The sequence below is a fragment of the Morone saxatilis genome, unplaced genomic scaffold (genome assembly GCF_004916995.1).
Source record: "Morone saxatilis isolate NCDOM2014 unplaced genomic scaffold, NCSU_SB_2.0 Contig11, whole genome shotgun sequence".
Lineage (NCBI taxonomy): Eukaryota > Metazoa > Chordata > Actinopteri > Moronidae > Morone > Morone saxatilis.
The window spans coordinates 24700083-24716524 of NW_023339663.1; the positions used below are offsets into that span (position 1 = coordinate 24700083).

A 16442-nucleotide genomic window follows, 5' to 3' on the forward strand; every position below is an offset into this window, starting at 1 on the left:
AAGATACGAACCCTTTGGGTTGGAAGCTTGAAGATAGTTGATTGTTGAGTCTTATTCTCACAGTGTGAAATGCAGACGCTTTGGGGCCCCGGGAATGAGACTCACCAATCAACTATGATCAAGCTTCTCTATCTTTCTTGCCTCTGATTGGTTGCTTTCGTTTAGGCCCAGTGGATTCTTACAAATTCCATTTGGAGCGTTGGAAAAAGCCAGGGGATCCGTTTTTTTCCACAGATTATTTGTCTCATGTACTACTGCCAGCACACTGTGAAAAAATAAGGACATAAATAAATAATAAAATATGAAAAAAATTATTTTTATAAAAGTTACTTACTGCACTTTAATTCTTTTGCCTGATTAATCAGTACAAAATGACACAACCCCATATATGATATAAAATCCCTTCATATAACTATTTAGATAAAACTATATAGATAAATGATAAATGCTGATATCGTAGATAAACCTTCCATCAAGCACAATAGAATCATTATAAAGTTACTGTCCGGCAGCACAGACACACCTCAAATCTCTACGGTGCTATTTTTTTCATCAAGGAAGTTCCAGTTCTGCACAAGCTTTATTTTTCATGCTGGTGGGAGTATCTGCTGCACACATGTGAAGGAAAACAGTAGCCTACTAATTCATTTACACTCACTTGACCTCACCCACTTAAACACGTTCAAAGGACCAGGCGCGTAAACATGGCCGCCCTCTGGTTGTAACACACCCATAGGTTTGCTCAGAAGTCGCTTCGTGGTGGTGGAACACATCTTCTTTCCTTCCGGGATTACTTGGACCGTATCCCACTCAGTCAGAAGTTGTGTACAAACTGCTCCAGCGAGGATGCTCAGTAGCCAGTTTAAAGTTGAGTTCTGTTGGATTTTGACTGTATTTCAAATCTTTTGCCTCCAACTTGACACCAATCTGACAAATGATTTTATGCTTCAACCTGTATTAACACCTGCACTAGCACCTACAATAATATTGGATCCTTTGATCCCACACTAATGTTTCATCTTAGATTCTCAGTTTTAACCTGTACTCTAGTGTTTTTACCCCCAAATAAGCTGTAGTTCTTGAACCAGTTCAGTTCAAAGTTCTTGGAACCATACTGTGTCGGAAACCAGCCTGCGTTTCTGACCTTTTTGAGTTGAGCCATTGTAATCAAGGATACACAGCAACTTGTAGTATATAACACCCACAACCATAGGAAAACCTATTTTTTGGTTCCAGCTGGGAACAAACTTTGGGTTCTGAACCAGTTTATTCAGTCAAAATGCTCCGAGCGGTTTGAGAGTAGGGGGCGCAAACTGGTGTCATAACCGGCAGATGGAAGAAGGAGCAGCTGTAGGGATACGAGGACCTGGAGCCTGTTTTATTACCTACTACCTCACCAAAATGTGTATTTAATTTCTGTCGGAGAGTGTGGATTACAAAGACTGGACACAGTTGTTAACACTCCTCCAACAAAGTGGCAGGACCCTCATAATCACTGGTTTTGACCCCTCAAACATTCAGTGATGAGCATTTGTTTCCCTTGCTGTCATTGCAGAGACTTGTTACAGTTAGTGTTGACTCAGTATCGGGCTCTGGAGTCTATCGGGCAGCCTAGTCATCTTACTGGCATGTAAATCAGAGTCCCTGCCTTTGACTGTAGGAATTTACCATCCTCATATTACATGCATTCTGCAGAGGGGGTGACAGTGAGAGGGAAGGAAATGCACCTGTTCTGACTCCTTTCTGAATCATCTTAGAGGTGCGACTGCTTTACAGTATGACTTCAAATACTTTGTTAATTTTTAACCTTTAATGAGTTAAGGGAAATTTGCCAGTAACCCAGGAACTTCCCATTATAGATGCAATGATCTACTGGTGGCTGCTACAGAGCAGCTCCACTAGAGATTGTTGGCTTTTCTTTCCTTGATTGTTGGCCGGTTTGTGTCCTGTAAGTCTTTGGATTTGAACCACCAACCACCCGCATCGCAGTCCTTTGCCACATTTGGACTCTGCTCTTTACAGCTAGTCTGATACATGTGTGTAATTTGACAATATTGGCAAAACATCTAAGAAATCTTTACTTCTCAAGACCCTTTTTTGGTCTGTGATGTGTGATTATCAAGCACATTTTAGTGTAAGTTTTACAGCATTTAAAACCATTAAAAATCTCCAAATTTTAAGGTTCGTAGTTTTTCACATTACAGTGACTTAAATGTTGAAGGGTTTAGTTTTGAAATGCTTAAAAGTTAGAGTAAATGCTGCTATCTTTTAAAGTAACCCATATAGCCTTAAATGTCTTAACTATCAGGGCCATCATGTTGTCAGAGTAGGTGTTGTTTCAATCCTTGGATATGCAAGTCTCAAATGCAAAGAAATATGAGAGTAAGAATTTTGTTCCAAACTGAGATATTAACACATTTTACTGATTACGAGCCGCAGGAAGCAGCAGCAGACCGAGCTGCAGTTCTTACATTGCCAACAATCCAGAAACCCATAAACATCCATGGATAATTTTCACTCACAAGAATGTGAGAGGAGGACTGCACAATGATTCTATTAAACAGAAGCTTATTTTTATTTAGATTTACATTACACTCTCTCTCTGTGTCTCTTTCAGCTAACTTTAGGCTCACTTGTGAGGCCATCCCAGCCACAAATATGTATTTAGCTCCAGTACAAGAGACAAATGAAAGAGGAGTTGGCCTCCCATTTAGAGTCCTGTAAATTACCACGAGGATTCTTCTGGCTCCAAGCTCAACCCAGCCAATTTCTCATCTTCACAAACCCCCTAATTTAATGATGATGGAGGATACGCGCAGTGTTAGCCTTGTAATTACACCGTATTTAGTATAGAATGGAAGCATTAGAGGAAGTCTTACAGGTACTAGTTTGTGTTGTAGCGCTGTCTCTGGGATGGGTTTTATATGCCTGGGAGGGCGAATGCTGCTTTCTCTGCTGATATTCACAATAAAGCCTTGACTTAGTTTTTGTTAAGACTGGAATCGCTTGATATCATGTATCAAGTTTTAGACAATATTGGCGATATAATGCCTGAGCTGCGGCAGTGCCACACAAGAACTTAAATAAAACTGTTTTGATTTGAATTTCTAATTCATGAAACAATGAGACAGATCTGACCAAACCTTTGATGGCATCCCTAAGTACCAGACAGTTTCCCTGACTGTGCTATGGATACAAAAAGCTATCAACTACAGTTACTGCATGTGTATGTGCAGCACTGTGCTGTATACTCACCCTGATGCGTTATTGTTTACTACTCCATTCTGGTCAATCTGATTGGATCTTGTAAATATGCATAAAGTGTAATCATACAGAGGTCAGACTTGCATTTCACTGCAATAACAACGATGTGTAAATGCTAGAAGTCTCCATATAGACAGAAATAAACCTTTGTGTGCTGGCCCGCCAGGAAGCCAACGCAAAGCAAACAGAAGACTTGGGATGCTCAAATACAGCGATGCAAATAGATACTTGCAAAAAACTGGATTGTCAGGATGGATGGGGTACAAACCAGCTGGGGTATTTACTGTTGGGCTCAAAGCTATCTGGAGGAAGGTCCTGTATACATACTGAAATCAGATTCCAGGATGTATACGGAAGATGTTTCCTACCTGTGAATGTAATCCTGTCACGTGTAATATGGATGTAAGGTACATGTAATACCAGGTATAAAGTAGGCCTCTGAGCCTCTGTCTGCTCATTTGGGGGTTTTTGTGCTGAGCAGTGAGACATGGCTGAAGTTCGCTCCTTTTTTGTGGTTTGTGTCACTTACCAATACTTGCGATCTGATGTGTTGAGGGTGCAGGGATGTCATCCTGGCACGTCTGGAAGAGGATGTTTGCAGCTTTAGGGCTTTTGCATTGATGACATTTGAGTCACACATACAAGCGGTTTTCCTCAAACACAAATTTAAAGCAAAATCTGAGAAATCCAGCAGGTAGTTTGACAACTCTTACTTCTATTTGTAAGACATTTTCAGACTCTCCAAACACCAACACTCTTCTGTGCTGCTGATAAGAAATGTATTCTGTACAGCGCACAGTACATTTTAAAAATGGCATGCCTTTTTTAGATTGTGATAGTGGAGAGGAGGAAATTGGTAGTGAGAGAGATGCCACAAAGGTCCCCAGCCATATTCAAACCGGGGACATGGCGGTCCATAATCGCCGTCTAAACCCCTAAGTCACGGAGGAGCCACAATACAGTGCATTTTGTACAAACCTGTTTCAAAAGGTGCAGCTCTGAAAGAGTAACTAGGTACATTTACAGTAACAAATACAGCTATGAGGTACCTATTGAGTAATTCTTTATACTGCTACTCCACTAGATTTCCACTGCATTTATATATCAAGTTATAAAAATATCATGCATTGTGATTAAAATACCCAGTATAAAAAGATGAGCTAAAATATAATTGTATGCTCTAAAAAAAAACAAAAGACTGTTGCAGATCAAGCAGTCAATACACCCATTGAGTAATCAAATAATCATCACTGATTATATTTTTTTACTTTTATGTAAATAACAATTAGAATGCAGGACTTTCAGAAAAACATGAATATGTGAGAATCATTACCATAACATTGTGTAACGTATCCCAGAGTTTCCCTATAATTAAATGGCTGAGGATGAGCAGCTGTTGACGATGCTCTTTCATGATTTTTCAACACTAAAACATTTTCATCAGCCTTGAGCCTTTCTCTGCGTGCTGTCCTAGCGTAACACTCTCACTACAGCTGATTGATTGATAAAGAAACTGCGCCATCTTGAGTTAGGGCATGTTTACTAAGCAGAGGAAAGATAGTTGTCGTTCCACCATTGCTGCAGACACCTGACCTGTGGCCCGCAGGCTCCGCCTCTCCCCTCTGACATCAATGCTTTGATCTGCCTACTGTCTGTGTTAGCACAAAGCCATATTTAGCTCGGTGTAATCAGTGTGGTGAGAGCTCGCATGCCCGCTACCGAGGATACCTGCCTAGTATAAACACACCTGCTCTCTCTGATGGACTTAAAATGAATTTAATGTGCACCTGAAGGAGTCTGCTCGCAGCCGTCATCATCTAACAGACTGTGGGTAAGGTTTCCATTGATGCCTTCATGTGCCGCTTAGTTAACTTAGATAAACGCTTAGAAGTTTCCCTGTAGTGTGAGGTGAGAACAACAATAGCAACAAGCTGCTTTTAGGTTAAGGTTAAGTGGTTATGTCAACTAAACAAAAGCCTTATCACGTATCATTGATTCTGAAGATTTTCTTCCTTGTTTTTGTTTTGTTCATATTCCCCAGGGCAAAGTTTGACTGCGATGCACCCACTGTGCCTAGCAACGTCTGCCTCAGTGATAACACTTAATGGTTTTGATAACAACATGTGTGACCAAAGAGTCTACTGTTAAATTAAGTGGTAATTGGGCTCTGCTTATGGCAACCTTTAAAGCCAGTTGTTTGTTAAAGCTATGTTTCTAGCTAGTTGAATGCCCTCTACTGTAACTAAAACTATGCTTTATCTTTATTTATGTGGCTATCACATAAGTTCTGTTTTCTGATCTATTTTCAGACTATCAAAGATTTCTCACTCAGACGCGTTCTCTGTAATATTGACTCTGTTCGACTTGGCTCACAGTTTTTTTTAAGGCAGTCTGTGTTTCTCCGTGTTAACTTGTTAATATTGGTCACATGGTGTATGTTGTACATTCAAAAGCTGATTGGTTGCTTGTAATGGGTGTGCTTGGTGCAAGATATAAGGACTAGAATGTGGAAACTTTTGTGAAAATGTAAATCACAATCTTGTGATTTGTAAACAAATCACAGTATAATGATGTATTGTGATGGACCACATGATTCTTACTTTCAGTGTGGTGCTTCAGCAAGTAAGTGTTGCAGGTCATTAAAGTTGGGGAGTTGCGAGAAACTGATAAAAACAAAATTCAATATGCTGACCTTTGCTCCCTAGCGGGGGTCAACCTCAAAAAATACCCATGTCTGACAAACTCCACACTTTGTGATGCGGATTATCTGTTGATCTCAAGCCCAAATTGAGATAACCTTGATGACATAATCTGGGTCTTTCATCAGTTTATAAAGCTCCATCAGAGCCACAGAAGACAGTATATAATGATCTGTATGTATATCTGGAGCATGTGTCAGTGATAAGACAAGATCTATTCAGTATTTTTGTGGTTTAATCTTCCACTTACATCGTTCTTGAACAAGGAGCAGTTAGATGGGTGGACTACTTCAGCATACATTATATATATAGACAGGGAATCAGTGGGCGAAATGAGCAACTTATGCACATCTCTTGCAACTCAGTTCCCAAAACCACTGCAGCAGTTTTAGTTTCACACTTCTTCTTCAAAACTGGCCATTTGTGAACAATTTCCAATGAAACAGAGAGTGGGTTGACATGAGTCATCTGGTTGTAGGGTAACATGTTGGAAAGACCCTAGAGAAGTGACCAGTTTATCACTGTGTAAACACACACAAACGCATACTTGTGGGAAATTTAGAGTTTCTGATTGACCAAACTTGCTTTGGCTTACATTGTCTCAGCTTCACAAGAACCAGAGCTGAGATTCAAACCCAGGACCTTCTTCCTGTGAAATGATTGTACTAAAAACAAAGCCATTATGTGTTCCCTATCAAGGCACAGTAGATGTTTTTATCAAAGCTCTGGAGATATTTTATTGCACACTCTGCATCATTGTCTCTTGACACATTTCAATTAAAGTTGGTTTGTGAATTGAAAGGAAGGATGTTACCTAACAATACATATCAACCATTACTGTGGTGGGGGTAAAGTTAATCTGATCAGGCCTGCTGTGAGACTGAGGTTTGCATTGCTCAGGATTCTCTGAGCTAAACCTCTTACCTCCAAATGGAACTAACCGCCACTTTCCTTTTCTAAAACTCTGATGTCTCCCTGTCTCTGTGTTGTATTTGCTCCTCAGCACCTATTTTTTCTTCCTTTCAATGTCAGTTTGTTATTTCACACACCATGGTTGAATGAGGAAGTGCAGTAAGTTGACAGTGGAATGCCATATTGATCATTTTGAGAGATTGTACCAGTGTCTGCACCCATCTGGATGATGTGAGAAATTGGATTGCCAAGTGCGCTGAACTCAAGTAGCAGAAATTGCCCTGTTGATTTTGTAATATGTCGAACATTGACACAAAGTAAATGTCCGTCTGCAGGTTTCTCTAAATATTAGCACATGCCTCTTCTGAAGAGGTCACCGTGCCTAAAGCATAGCAGCAGCAAATATGTGCTTAAAAGAGAAATGTTTGACATTTTGGGAAATATACTTATTCCCTTTTTTGCCAAGAGGATTGATAGTACTCATGTGTCTATATGTTAAGTATGAAACTACCACCAGCTAGCTTAGCTTAGCATAAAGAATGGAAATGGGAAAAGAGCATGGCTTTGGTCAGAGGTAACAAACTGCTTACCAGCCCCAGTGAACACAAGTGCAAAACATTTCCCTGTTTTAAGGTTATGTACCAGCCTTATTCTTCGCTAGTAACCTTTAGAAATCTCTGAAGATGCTAGCTAAGTTAGCTGGCCGCTAGCTTTATATTTACTGTACAGACCATGGATGTATAATAAGACCTGGATACGGCGCTGCTGCTCAGCCTTTCTTCCAATTCTGCCCAGTGGCTATTTGTGGTACTGCAGTGAAAATTCCCCTGTGGCCCAAAAAGCATTTTCCCCATAGAAAGCCGTTATAAAAGATAAAGTGTTCCTTGAACTGCAAACAAGGTCATCAATTATGACTCTTTCTATCATGAATTTTTGATCCATGGAGGTTTTATGTTTGTAAAACTTTGCTCGAGGCGAGAAAGCAATATAAAATCTGTGATGTTATCACAATTTAATGCCGAGCGGGAACTTGCGGATGGGGCCAGTGGGAGAAACAACACAGTGTATATCCAGCGGGCCGTATTCCTTCAGAAGTAAATACAGAAGCTAGAAACATTTTTGTTGTATGTGGCAGGCAAGCATTTCTTATTTGGCTGAATAGGTGCCATCTTTGGATGCAGTATCCCGATCTTATAATACATCCATGGTACAGGTATGAGAGTGGGATCAGTACAACTCTCAGCAGTATAACTCTCAGCATAAAAGCGAATAAGCAGATTTCCCAAACTATTCCTTTTAAAATTGTCTACAGAGCACCTCATGACTTCACGGTGTGGAAACAAAGGGGGTGGAGGCGGCTTCAAACCTGGGGAGGAGCGCTGATCAAGACCCAGGCCCTGATTACAGGCCAGCCCCCAGTGTGCCTCACAATAAGATAATGCTATCTGGGCCCACAGGTATTTGGTTTCAGTGGAGAGGGTAATAACTGTCACCAAACACTGAGGAGACCTTTCATCCCCCGGCCTTGTGTTGTCAGCCAGCGTTTGTGTGCAGTCTCTGCACAGAGGCAGCTTTTGTGTGGGAGGGTGAGGTCACGTCACCACGACGGCCTCATATCGGCCCATAGACACAATAGCTAGGTTTGATTAAATCAAACAGCCGTGACTATCTAAATGGTGGTCAACATGGTGTGTCCAAGTTACTGTGGTGGCGTTGTTGAGGGGGGTGACGTATCCCTGACTAATTTAGCTGTGCCCCAGAAGAGGCGAGCTGATAGTGAACCGTAAAAAGAATCACACAAGGGTTTAACACAGAGCAGACGCACTTTGTTCTTTCTGGGGTTTGGTGCTATAAGGGAATGCAGCGTAGGGCATGTTGTAGTGGTAGGCCAGTAACTAGTGGTTAACCAGCCGAGAGAACACAAGAGGTTAAACAAACGTCTGAGTTAAACATCAAACCCAGCTGAGCCACACAGAGCCTTGGTCTCTCAGTGTTTGATGGCTGCTGATTGCAAATGTTAGGATGTTTAGGATACTAGCCGGGGAATGCTTCATGAGTTTGACTGATATGGTCATCAAGAGTTTTAGAAGTCTTGTGTTATGAGTCAGACGTTGTTCAAGTTTGGAATGAAACTTTTATTTGGACTGAAAAGGCAAACTAGCATTAAAAAATAATGAAAATAGTTTCATTCAGTCCTCATTTCTGCAGCAGTTTTGAAATGTGAAATTCGATTTATTATTCATCCAGTGCTCCAGCACTTATAAAACTTCTAATAAAAAGTGTTTTAAAATTGAGAAAACAGGCTGGTAATAACAGAATAAAAAGAAGTTAAGTAGAGTTAAGATGAAAATCAGTGGACAGTTTGTATGAACTCTCACCAGGTTTTAAATTAGCCTGAAAGCTCCCCCTGGCACACTTATCTGCCATTTGGTGGAGGTTGTTATCCAAAGCTTCTTACTGTACCATGAGGCCTTACATCAAAAGCAAGATTGACCCAAGTGGGCATTGAACCCCTAAAGCTGGCAGTGTTAGTTGAAGGATCGTAGTGTTGTTGCTCATAATTGGAAAACTAGCAGAATTAAATGTAGATTTTATGTCAAGACAAAGGTGCCTCTTGGTAATGTTTTGTGTTTTGTATCTTTGTCATATGCATTTATCTATGGAAAATATCTGGAGGGAAAATAAGGTATCCAGGCCAGGTAGTCTTTGTGTAGTTTATACTAGAGGGGGTACGCCTGCATAGGTGAGGTAGAAACTCAGTACTCCCCTCTCTGAGTCTGAAGTCCTGTCCTATTGTCTTCATGGAGCTCTGATGTTGGATGACACCTCAGGTCTATATTGGGCCTCTGTCCCTCTTTACAGGTGTCTCCATGTCCTTGACTGCAGCTCTCTATGCACAGCCAAATTCAAAAAGCTGCATGAAGAAGGAGCCCCAGGTAACTGTTGTCCTTATAACACGGATCTTCTTTGACATTCTTCAAGTTAATTAATGGCCAATGGGGGAAGGTTTGACCCAGCAAGACTGCAGTACGAAGCTTTGAGGCAATTAAAAAGTGTGGTAAAGGTTTACATTGCCGTATATATACGTTGAGTTACACTGGGTTCTACACACCATGCATCTGAGCAGCTCCTAACTTCCACCTTCTGCTGTTTGGCCTTCATCAAGGAAAGGTTTGAGGACCTCTGCGCTTATTCTCAACAGCGACTGTTAAGGTTTAAACTTATGAGTTGGTCAGTACAGTCACATTATATCCATTGCTCAATGGCAGTTGTTGAGGTGAAATGCTGTTTGTTAATTTTTTTTATTCCTTATCTAGAATTTGGTGGTTTTCACTGGCATGTTGCTGCTCTAAGCTCCAGGCTGCTGACTCTTGATTTGAAGGACAGGTGGGATAGCTGGGTTTGCTGAAAATGTTCATTGTTCTGTGAAGGACACACAGTCAGTGATTTAACACAAACGTTTGAGCAGTTGTGAAGAATAGTGAGCTAAGAAGACGTAGAAGAAGTAGATGCAAATAAGTTCTGTGACATTTAAAGCATGTTAACATAACGTCATGTTGATTTTTAGGCAGGTTCAGCAACAACAATACACACATGTACAACATTTTGTTGATAAGATTATTTGTGGGCCAGCCACAAAACTAAGGTGTGATAATGACCCAGTAAATCACTAAAAGGGCAATGCTACACTGTAAATAGGCACGTAGATCATGGTTGTGGGGTGGGGTTAGGTTAGCACCTTTGGATCAGGCATGAAATCATACTGCTTTTATTTCCTGAAGCATTTTAGTTTTTTAAATACTCAAACGAGCAACTGAAGAACCCTGCCCTGCACCTAACACGTGCCTTTGTTTTCGTAGTTTAAAGAGATGTGGCCTTTGAGCGGGAGGGCTCAGATGTTCCTACAGGAAGTCTCCGAAGGAGTGGTGCTGACAGAAAAGATTATGTTGATGCCATCACGAGCCTCCAGTCACCTCTGATTTAACCACTGTGTACTTTTCCTACTACCAATTCAGTTACAATGTGATCCAATCAATAGTGAATTATCTTTGATCTGGGTGATTTTGAAAAAGCATGTAAGATGCTATAAAGTAAGAATAACCGGTTTATTATCATAATTTATTGACTTTAAAGGGTCAGGCCAAATAGGGGGACACATGTAGTAGAAGTACAGGTATGCATTGCATGAAAAAACTCTGAATAATTCTGTAACTTTTGATTAGTTTGGTTCCATTATTTTTTTTCATGCTAGGTTTTCAAGTGTCCGTGCAAGATATTCAGTAAAGTGCCAGTAGGGGTAAGGAAGACTGGAAGCTGGTAAACCAGTCCCTCCAGGAAGTTACGATGTTGCATTTGCAAGGATTAACGCATATTCAGCCAATCCCTGTGAATTCTGTGCGACCTCGCATTTTTGTCCAATAACTCTAACTTGTCTGCAAATTTGACTAGTCATTGTAATTTACTGCAAGTTTCACCAATCGTAGCAATCCCTGCAACTGCTTTTGCAATTTTCCCTTCCTTCCGCAATTTCAATGCAAAAAAAAGTCACACTGAATGTGAATGTTTGTTTACAAAAAAACTCCACAGGGAAACTTTAAGTTGTGTCAGAATACAATGAGGTCTGTCAAAAAAGTGCTTCCTCCCAGTAACTAGACACAGTGAAGCTGTTCCTGTGGCTTACTGTATATTGGACCCAAACTGGTGTTTATTTGACTGTGACATTTACCTTCACTGGGTGCACCTCTATCCAGGGAGGATTACTGAATCATGTGTGAGTCCCACCAAGAACAATAATCTCTCTCCCCAGAGAGACCTATCTCAGACAAAAGCGACGCATTTACAGACAGAGCTGCTAGAAAAGTTTTGAATTTATACCATAGCCATTGTCCTGTGCATGTAGTTGTGTTGGGGAATCCTCAGCTGATGATTGGGAAGGGTGTAGGAGACAGTCAGATTAATGAGTTGTGAAGCTAATCCTATTCATCCTCCCATTCATGCTGCAGTCACATGGCTATTATGGCTTATTCTGATAGCCAGGGGACCTGTGGAAGTCATAACAGGTCCATTCACAATCCTGACTCGGCGTATCACCACTCCTAGCCCTGCATTGAGGGGCTTTTGTCTCTTGATTTATTGGTCCATTTGTGACGACTGTGCACTTGAACGTGGCTGATGCCCTGCTTCTTTGTGGCCTTCCTGCTGCAGAGGAAGAAAATTCTGTTTCTAGCAGCAGTTCAAAGGCAGTTTCTGCCATAATGGAGACTCTTAAGGAGCTCGGCTAAAGGCTGGCTGCACCCAGTGTTTTAGGGGGAGTTAATGGGTTGTGTAATCTCTATAAGCAGGTGTCGGGTGGCCGTAGGGTAAGCTTAGGGGATGTCATTTCTCAAGGTTCTTCTGTTACCAGAGAAGGAAACTTAGTTTGGTTTGGATACAAGTTATTTTCCTGAATTACATGGATTATTGCCAGGTTTTCATTTACATCTTGTTTGAAAAGAATTGTTGATGGTGTGATTTGGTGCAGAAGTCAGTTAGTGTCGGGGGTTTGTCTTTTTCCATCACCTGAGAAAAATACAGGTGGAAAGATTGGTTTCTAATGTCTTTATGTTCTCCAGTTTTACCATTATAATGGATATTACCTGACAGATACACTGTAACTTGACCTATAAGTCCAAGTATTATCCGTAGCACCAACATATCTTGTTGCAGCACATTGCCAGGAACTTGTGTACCTCTACTGCAGCCTTTTGGGATACAGCAGTCAGTTTATTGAGTCTTGCATTTCCTGTAGCTTGCGTAACTGGAATTGTATTTATAAATGGCCTACAGATGTAGTTATTTTAGAAGTCCCCTGTGTACTTCCTGAAAGATAGTTGCTGCCCAAAAGGAACTTATTGACCATATAACCTGTCACGCCCACATACTGTACGAGCATGGGGTCAACCGGAGAAAATAGGTTAAAGGCAGTATGGTGAACAGATATCAAACCTGCATTAAGCGGTATGTTTTAATGTTATCATAGAATCAAGTGACTCCTTGTCTTGTAGCAATGAACCCAGAGACTTAACACCCAACTCTGCAGCTCCACACAGCTTGTATCCTCTCATTGTTGTAGTTTGGTTTCATTTACTGTTTGGTCTCATCAACCCCCTGTATAAAACAGCTGGCAGACAGTTGTAGCAAATAAGCTCAGAAGAGCAAATGCATGCTAGCTTTTTTTTTTTAGCACAAAACAGAAAAATAAGAGCCAAAAACTGGAGGCTGGTGTAGAAAGCCGAACGTGGAGATATTTATATATTGGACATACATTGTCAACATTAACACCTATTAGACTGTAATGGGACCAATTATAGCTTAATCACACAGGCCCACAACCTCCTCCTCAGGTTGCTACATGTTTGCTACTTAAGATGGACTAACTAGCTTAGCTTGACAGTCACGTTAAAATGGAAGTTTTGGAAATATTACAGGCCGCTCCATGAATCTAAAGCAACCAGTGGAGCAATTACGTCCTGTGATGATGCAGTGTTCTGAATCAGCTTCCTTTGTGTGTAACTTCCTTCCTTGAATCATAACAGAAAAAACAGAAGTGACCACCATAGGTGGACAGTTGCATGGTGTACGTGGCTTGTTTTGAGAATGGCAATGGTCAAAGGTTATATAAGCCCATTACAATGCACATTCATTGTAATTCTCGTTCTCACTGTCAACGATGCAAATAAATGCAGGTATGATGTTATTAATGGAAATAAAGGAGCAGTTTCTTTGCATTTTTATATCATCATGAAAATCATATTTTAGTAATGTCAGAGTAAATCTAGAAAGGTATTCTGATTTCACACTGCCATCAAATATATACCACACCTGTAACACCCAGGTATAATACCCCTAGACTCATTCACTCAACAGTTTTTCAAAGTTGTGTAATAGAATAAAAAGCTGAAACAGTAAATGAAATAATTTTTTTTATAGATACATATAAACATTTTAAAAAAGACTTTTTATTAAACACAAAAGTTTTAATATAGTTTTAGATGCAGGTGCAAAGTGTACCCTAACTGTTTAGGAGGATTGAAGTATTAACAACAGCAAAGAAGTGAGCATTACAGACTGGTGTTGTGTTCAGCTGCCAGGTGAGAATGTGTAGAGAATGTAAAGCAGGGCCGAGCTGATAAAGGCCACAGAAACCTTACTCCCTGAATACATTTTATCAACTCTGCCCTCAACAGTAAAAACTGAATGTAGCAACGCACCCACTTCCTACCAAATATGTTCTTATTGTGCAATGGGTTAGGCAAACTCGTGGTAACGTGAATGAAAGGTCACAGCCTCAACACCTTCAACAGTCAACAATAATGTCGATGTGGCTTGCTGAAGCACCGTGTCGTAGGACACCAAACCCATGGAGCAGTCCTAAAGAGAGCCCCAGCACATGAGAAATGTCCAAAATACCAAAATGTAAAAGAACCAGGGAGCCTGTTGTGGACATTATGTGAGAGTCTTATCAGTCAGAGTTGTGCATGTGGTGAAGAAGCTGGTCCCTGGCCCAGTGCACTTAAGGCAAGAGGATTACACTCTAGAGTATTATTAGAGCTACTGATTATCCCCTTACCTGATCCGCCTAATTCTAACTCGAGCCTATTTATTTAGCAGAAAAGAGGAAAAATGTTTGGATTGGGCTGCAGAAAGTGAATTGGCCTCGCTGCGCTTCAGCGCTCTGTCGAGTCCAACATCGACTCTTTTGGTGTTTTCTGCTGAACTCATTAGGTCCTGGCTTTTTGTCGCCGCCTCCCCCGCTGTGGGGTTCATGTGATTAATACACTGCTGACCACTGAGGCCAGCAGCAAGGACTTGTTTTAGTGCCAGGGAACAGCAAACAAAAGAAAATTGTCTCACCAAATAACTGAGGAGAATGCAGGCTCTCAAAGCTGACCAGTCCCTTGACTCATTGATGAATGCAAGCGGGCCAATATCTCTTCAAGAAAGTTCAACAAAAAGGTTTCCAATCTATTTGTCCTCAAGTCTATAGCTGTACTACGTTTGTTTGGATGTAATTACACACCCACTCCTTCTGACCTTGTGCCCAGAAAACGGCTTTGAGGCCTGTGTCCCAGACTGGGAGTAGGGAATCAAACGTGAACATGAGCCGGTAAATCCTGCTAACTGATCGTCCCTGCATAAACCCATGTAGAAGAGGCAAAGTAGTGTGTTTTGGTACTCAACCTGTTTTCTTTCTTCTGCTCGGTGAAAGACTAATGGGTGATTGGAGGAGGCAGAAGCGGACAAAAACTTTGTCATCATTGCTGCGGCTGTCTTTGAACAAACAAGCACAAATAGGGACCAGGCAGTTGTGGCTGGATGATGATGAGTGAGTGTGTGTGTGTGTTCCCGTGTGTGTGTGTTCCCGTGTGTGATTCAGTATGTGTCTGTTCTGTACTCATGCACTATTAACCTCCCACAGAGTGTTGGGACTACTGCCAGGGTCAAGCTTAACTGTCACCTTGTCAGCAGCAATGTTCTGATGCTGCTAGAGCTGGTATATGTGCGTTTTGTAAAAAATCCTTAAAAAAAAACCCCTGATGTCTAGCGTTCTGTTATCTAGGGCAATTTGTTTTCGGAGTTTCATGCCAGCGAAACACTCTAGCGGCTCATTTCACTGAGAACTAGGGCTGCCCCCGACCAAAGATTATCCTAGACGACTAGTAGTCTGAACGTGTCAGAACAACCAGCAAGGAGCCTACACATTTAATACGTTTATTTCATTGCAGTGCAAACACGGAATAAATAACTTCCACTCCGATGTTAGTTTCTCCCCCTCTCCTTCAAGCATAGTCCAGTCTGGGTATAGTCAGGACTGCTAACTAGCTAGCGGAGCAGCTAGTACAGTTAGCATATGCATCAGCACCTAGTGACAATGTACAGTGCCCCAGTAAGTGACTGCCTTTGTTACGAGAAAAAAAGTCCATACCGCAACAATCCCCTAAAACTTTCATCCCGGGGATGAGGAGCAGCCCCGAGCAGAGTTTGATGCTTTTTTTTGTTTTTCTGTGACTATCTGACTAATGAAAAGTGGGTGGACTAAGACTCTTCATTGCGACTGACGATTAAGTCGACTATTAGGGGGCAACCCTACTGAGAACTACACTGATATTTCAATATCTGGATAACTAAGAGCTACCTGCAGTTGACCAGCGTCATCCAAAGCATAAAGATATACCTAGAAATACTAGCAGGGCAGTATCCGACTCTTGGCTGTTCAATACAAAGATTTGACTATTCATTCCTCTTTTTTTCAGTTTTAAACAGCTATATAAGCAGTTCCTGTGGTGGAAATGCAGCTACATGAACTGATGACTTGAATCATCAAATCTTCGAGGGCAGCCCTAAATACTAGCGCGTAATCCAGGGGTGTTACTTATAATTGTTAGCCTAGAGTAATGTAGCTGAAATACCTGCTGAATGCTCCACTTTGTACACCAGCTAGTTGCTAGATTTGGCTGTCTGCTGTTTGGAGCTGAGAATATAGCAAATAGTGGATTTATTATAGTTAGGGACCGAGCCAGCAACCGC

At 41.2% G+C, this 16442-nt stretch overlaps 1 protein-coding gene across 9 annotated transcripts in view; it reads left to right on the forward strand.

Moving 5' to 3' along the window:
- LOC118321253 (A-kinase anchor protein 13) overlaps positions 1 to 16442 on the forward strand; it is a gene marked incomplete at its 5' end in the record, with an annotated part of 98360 nt that overhangs the window by 806 nt on the left and 81112 nt on the right.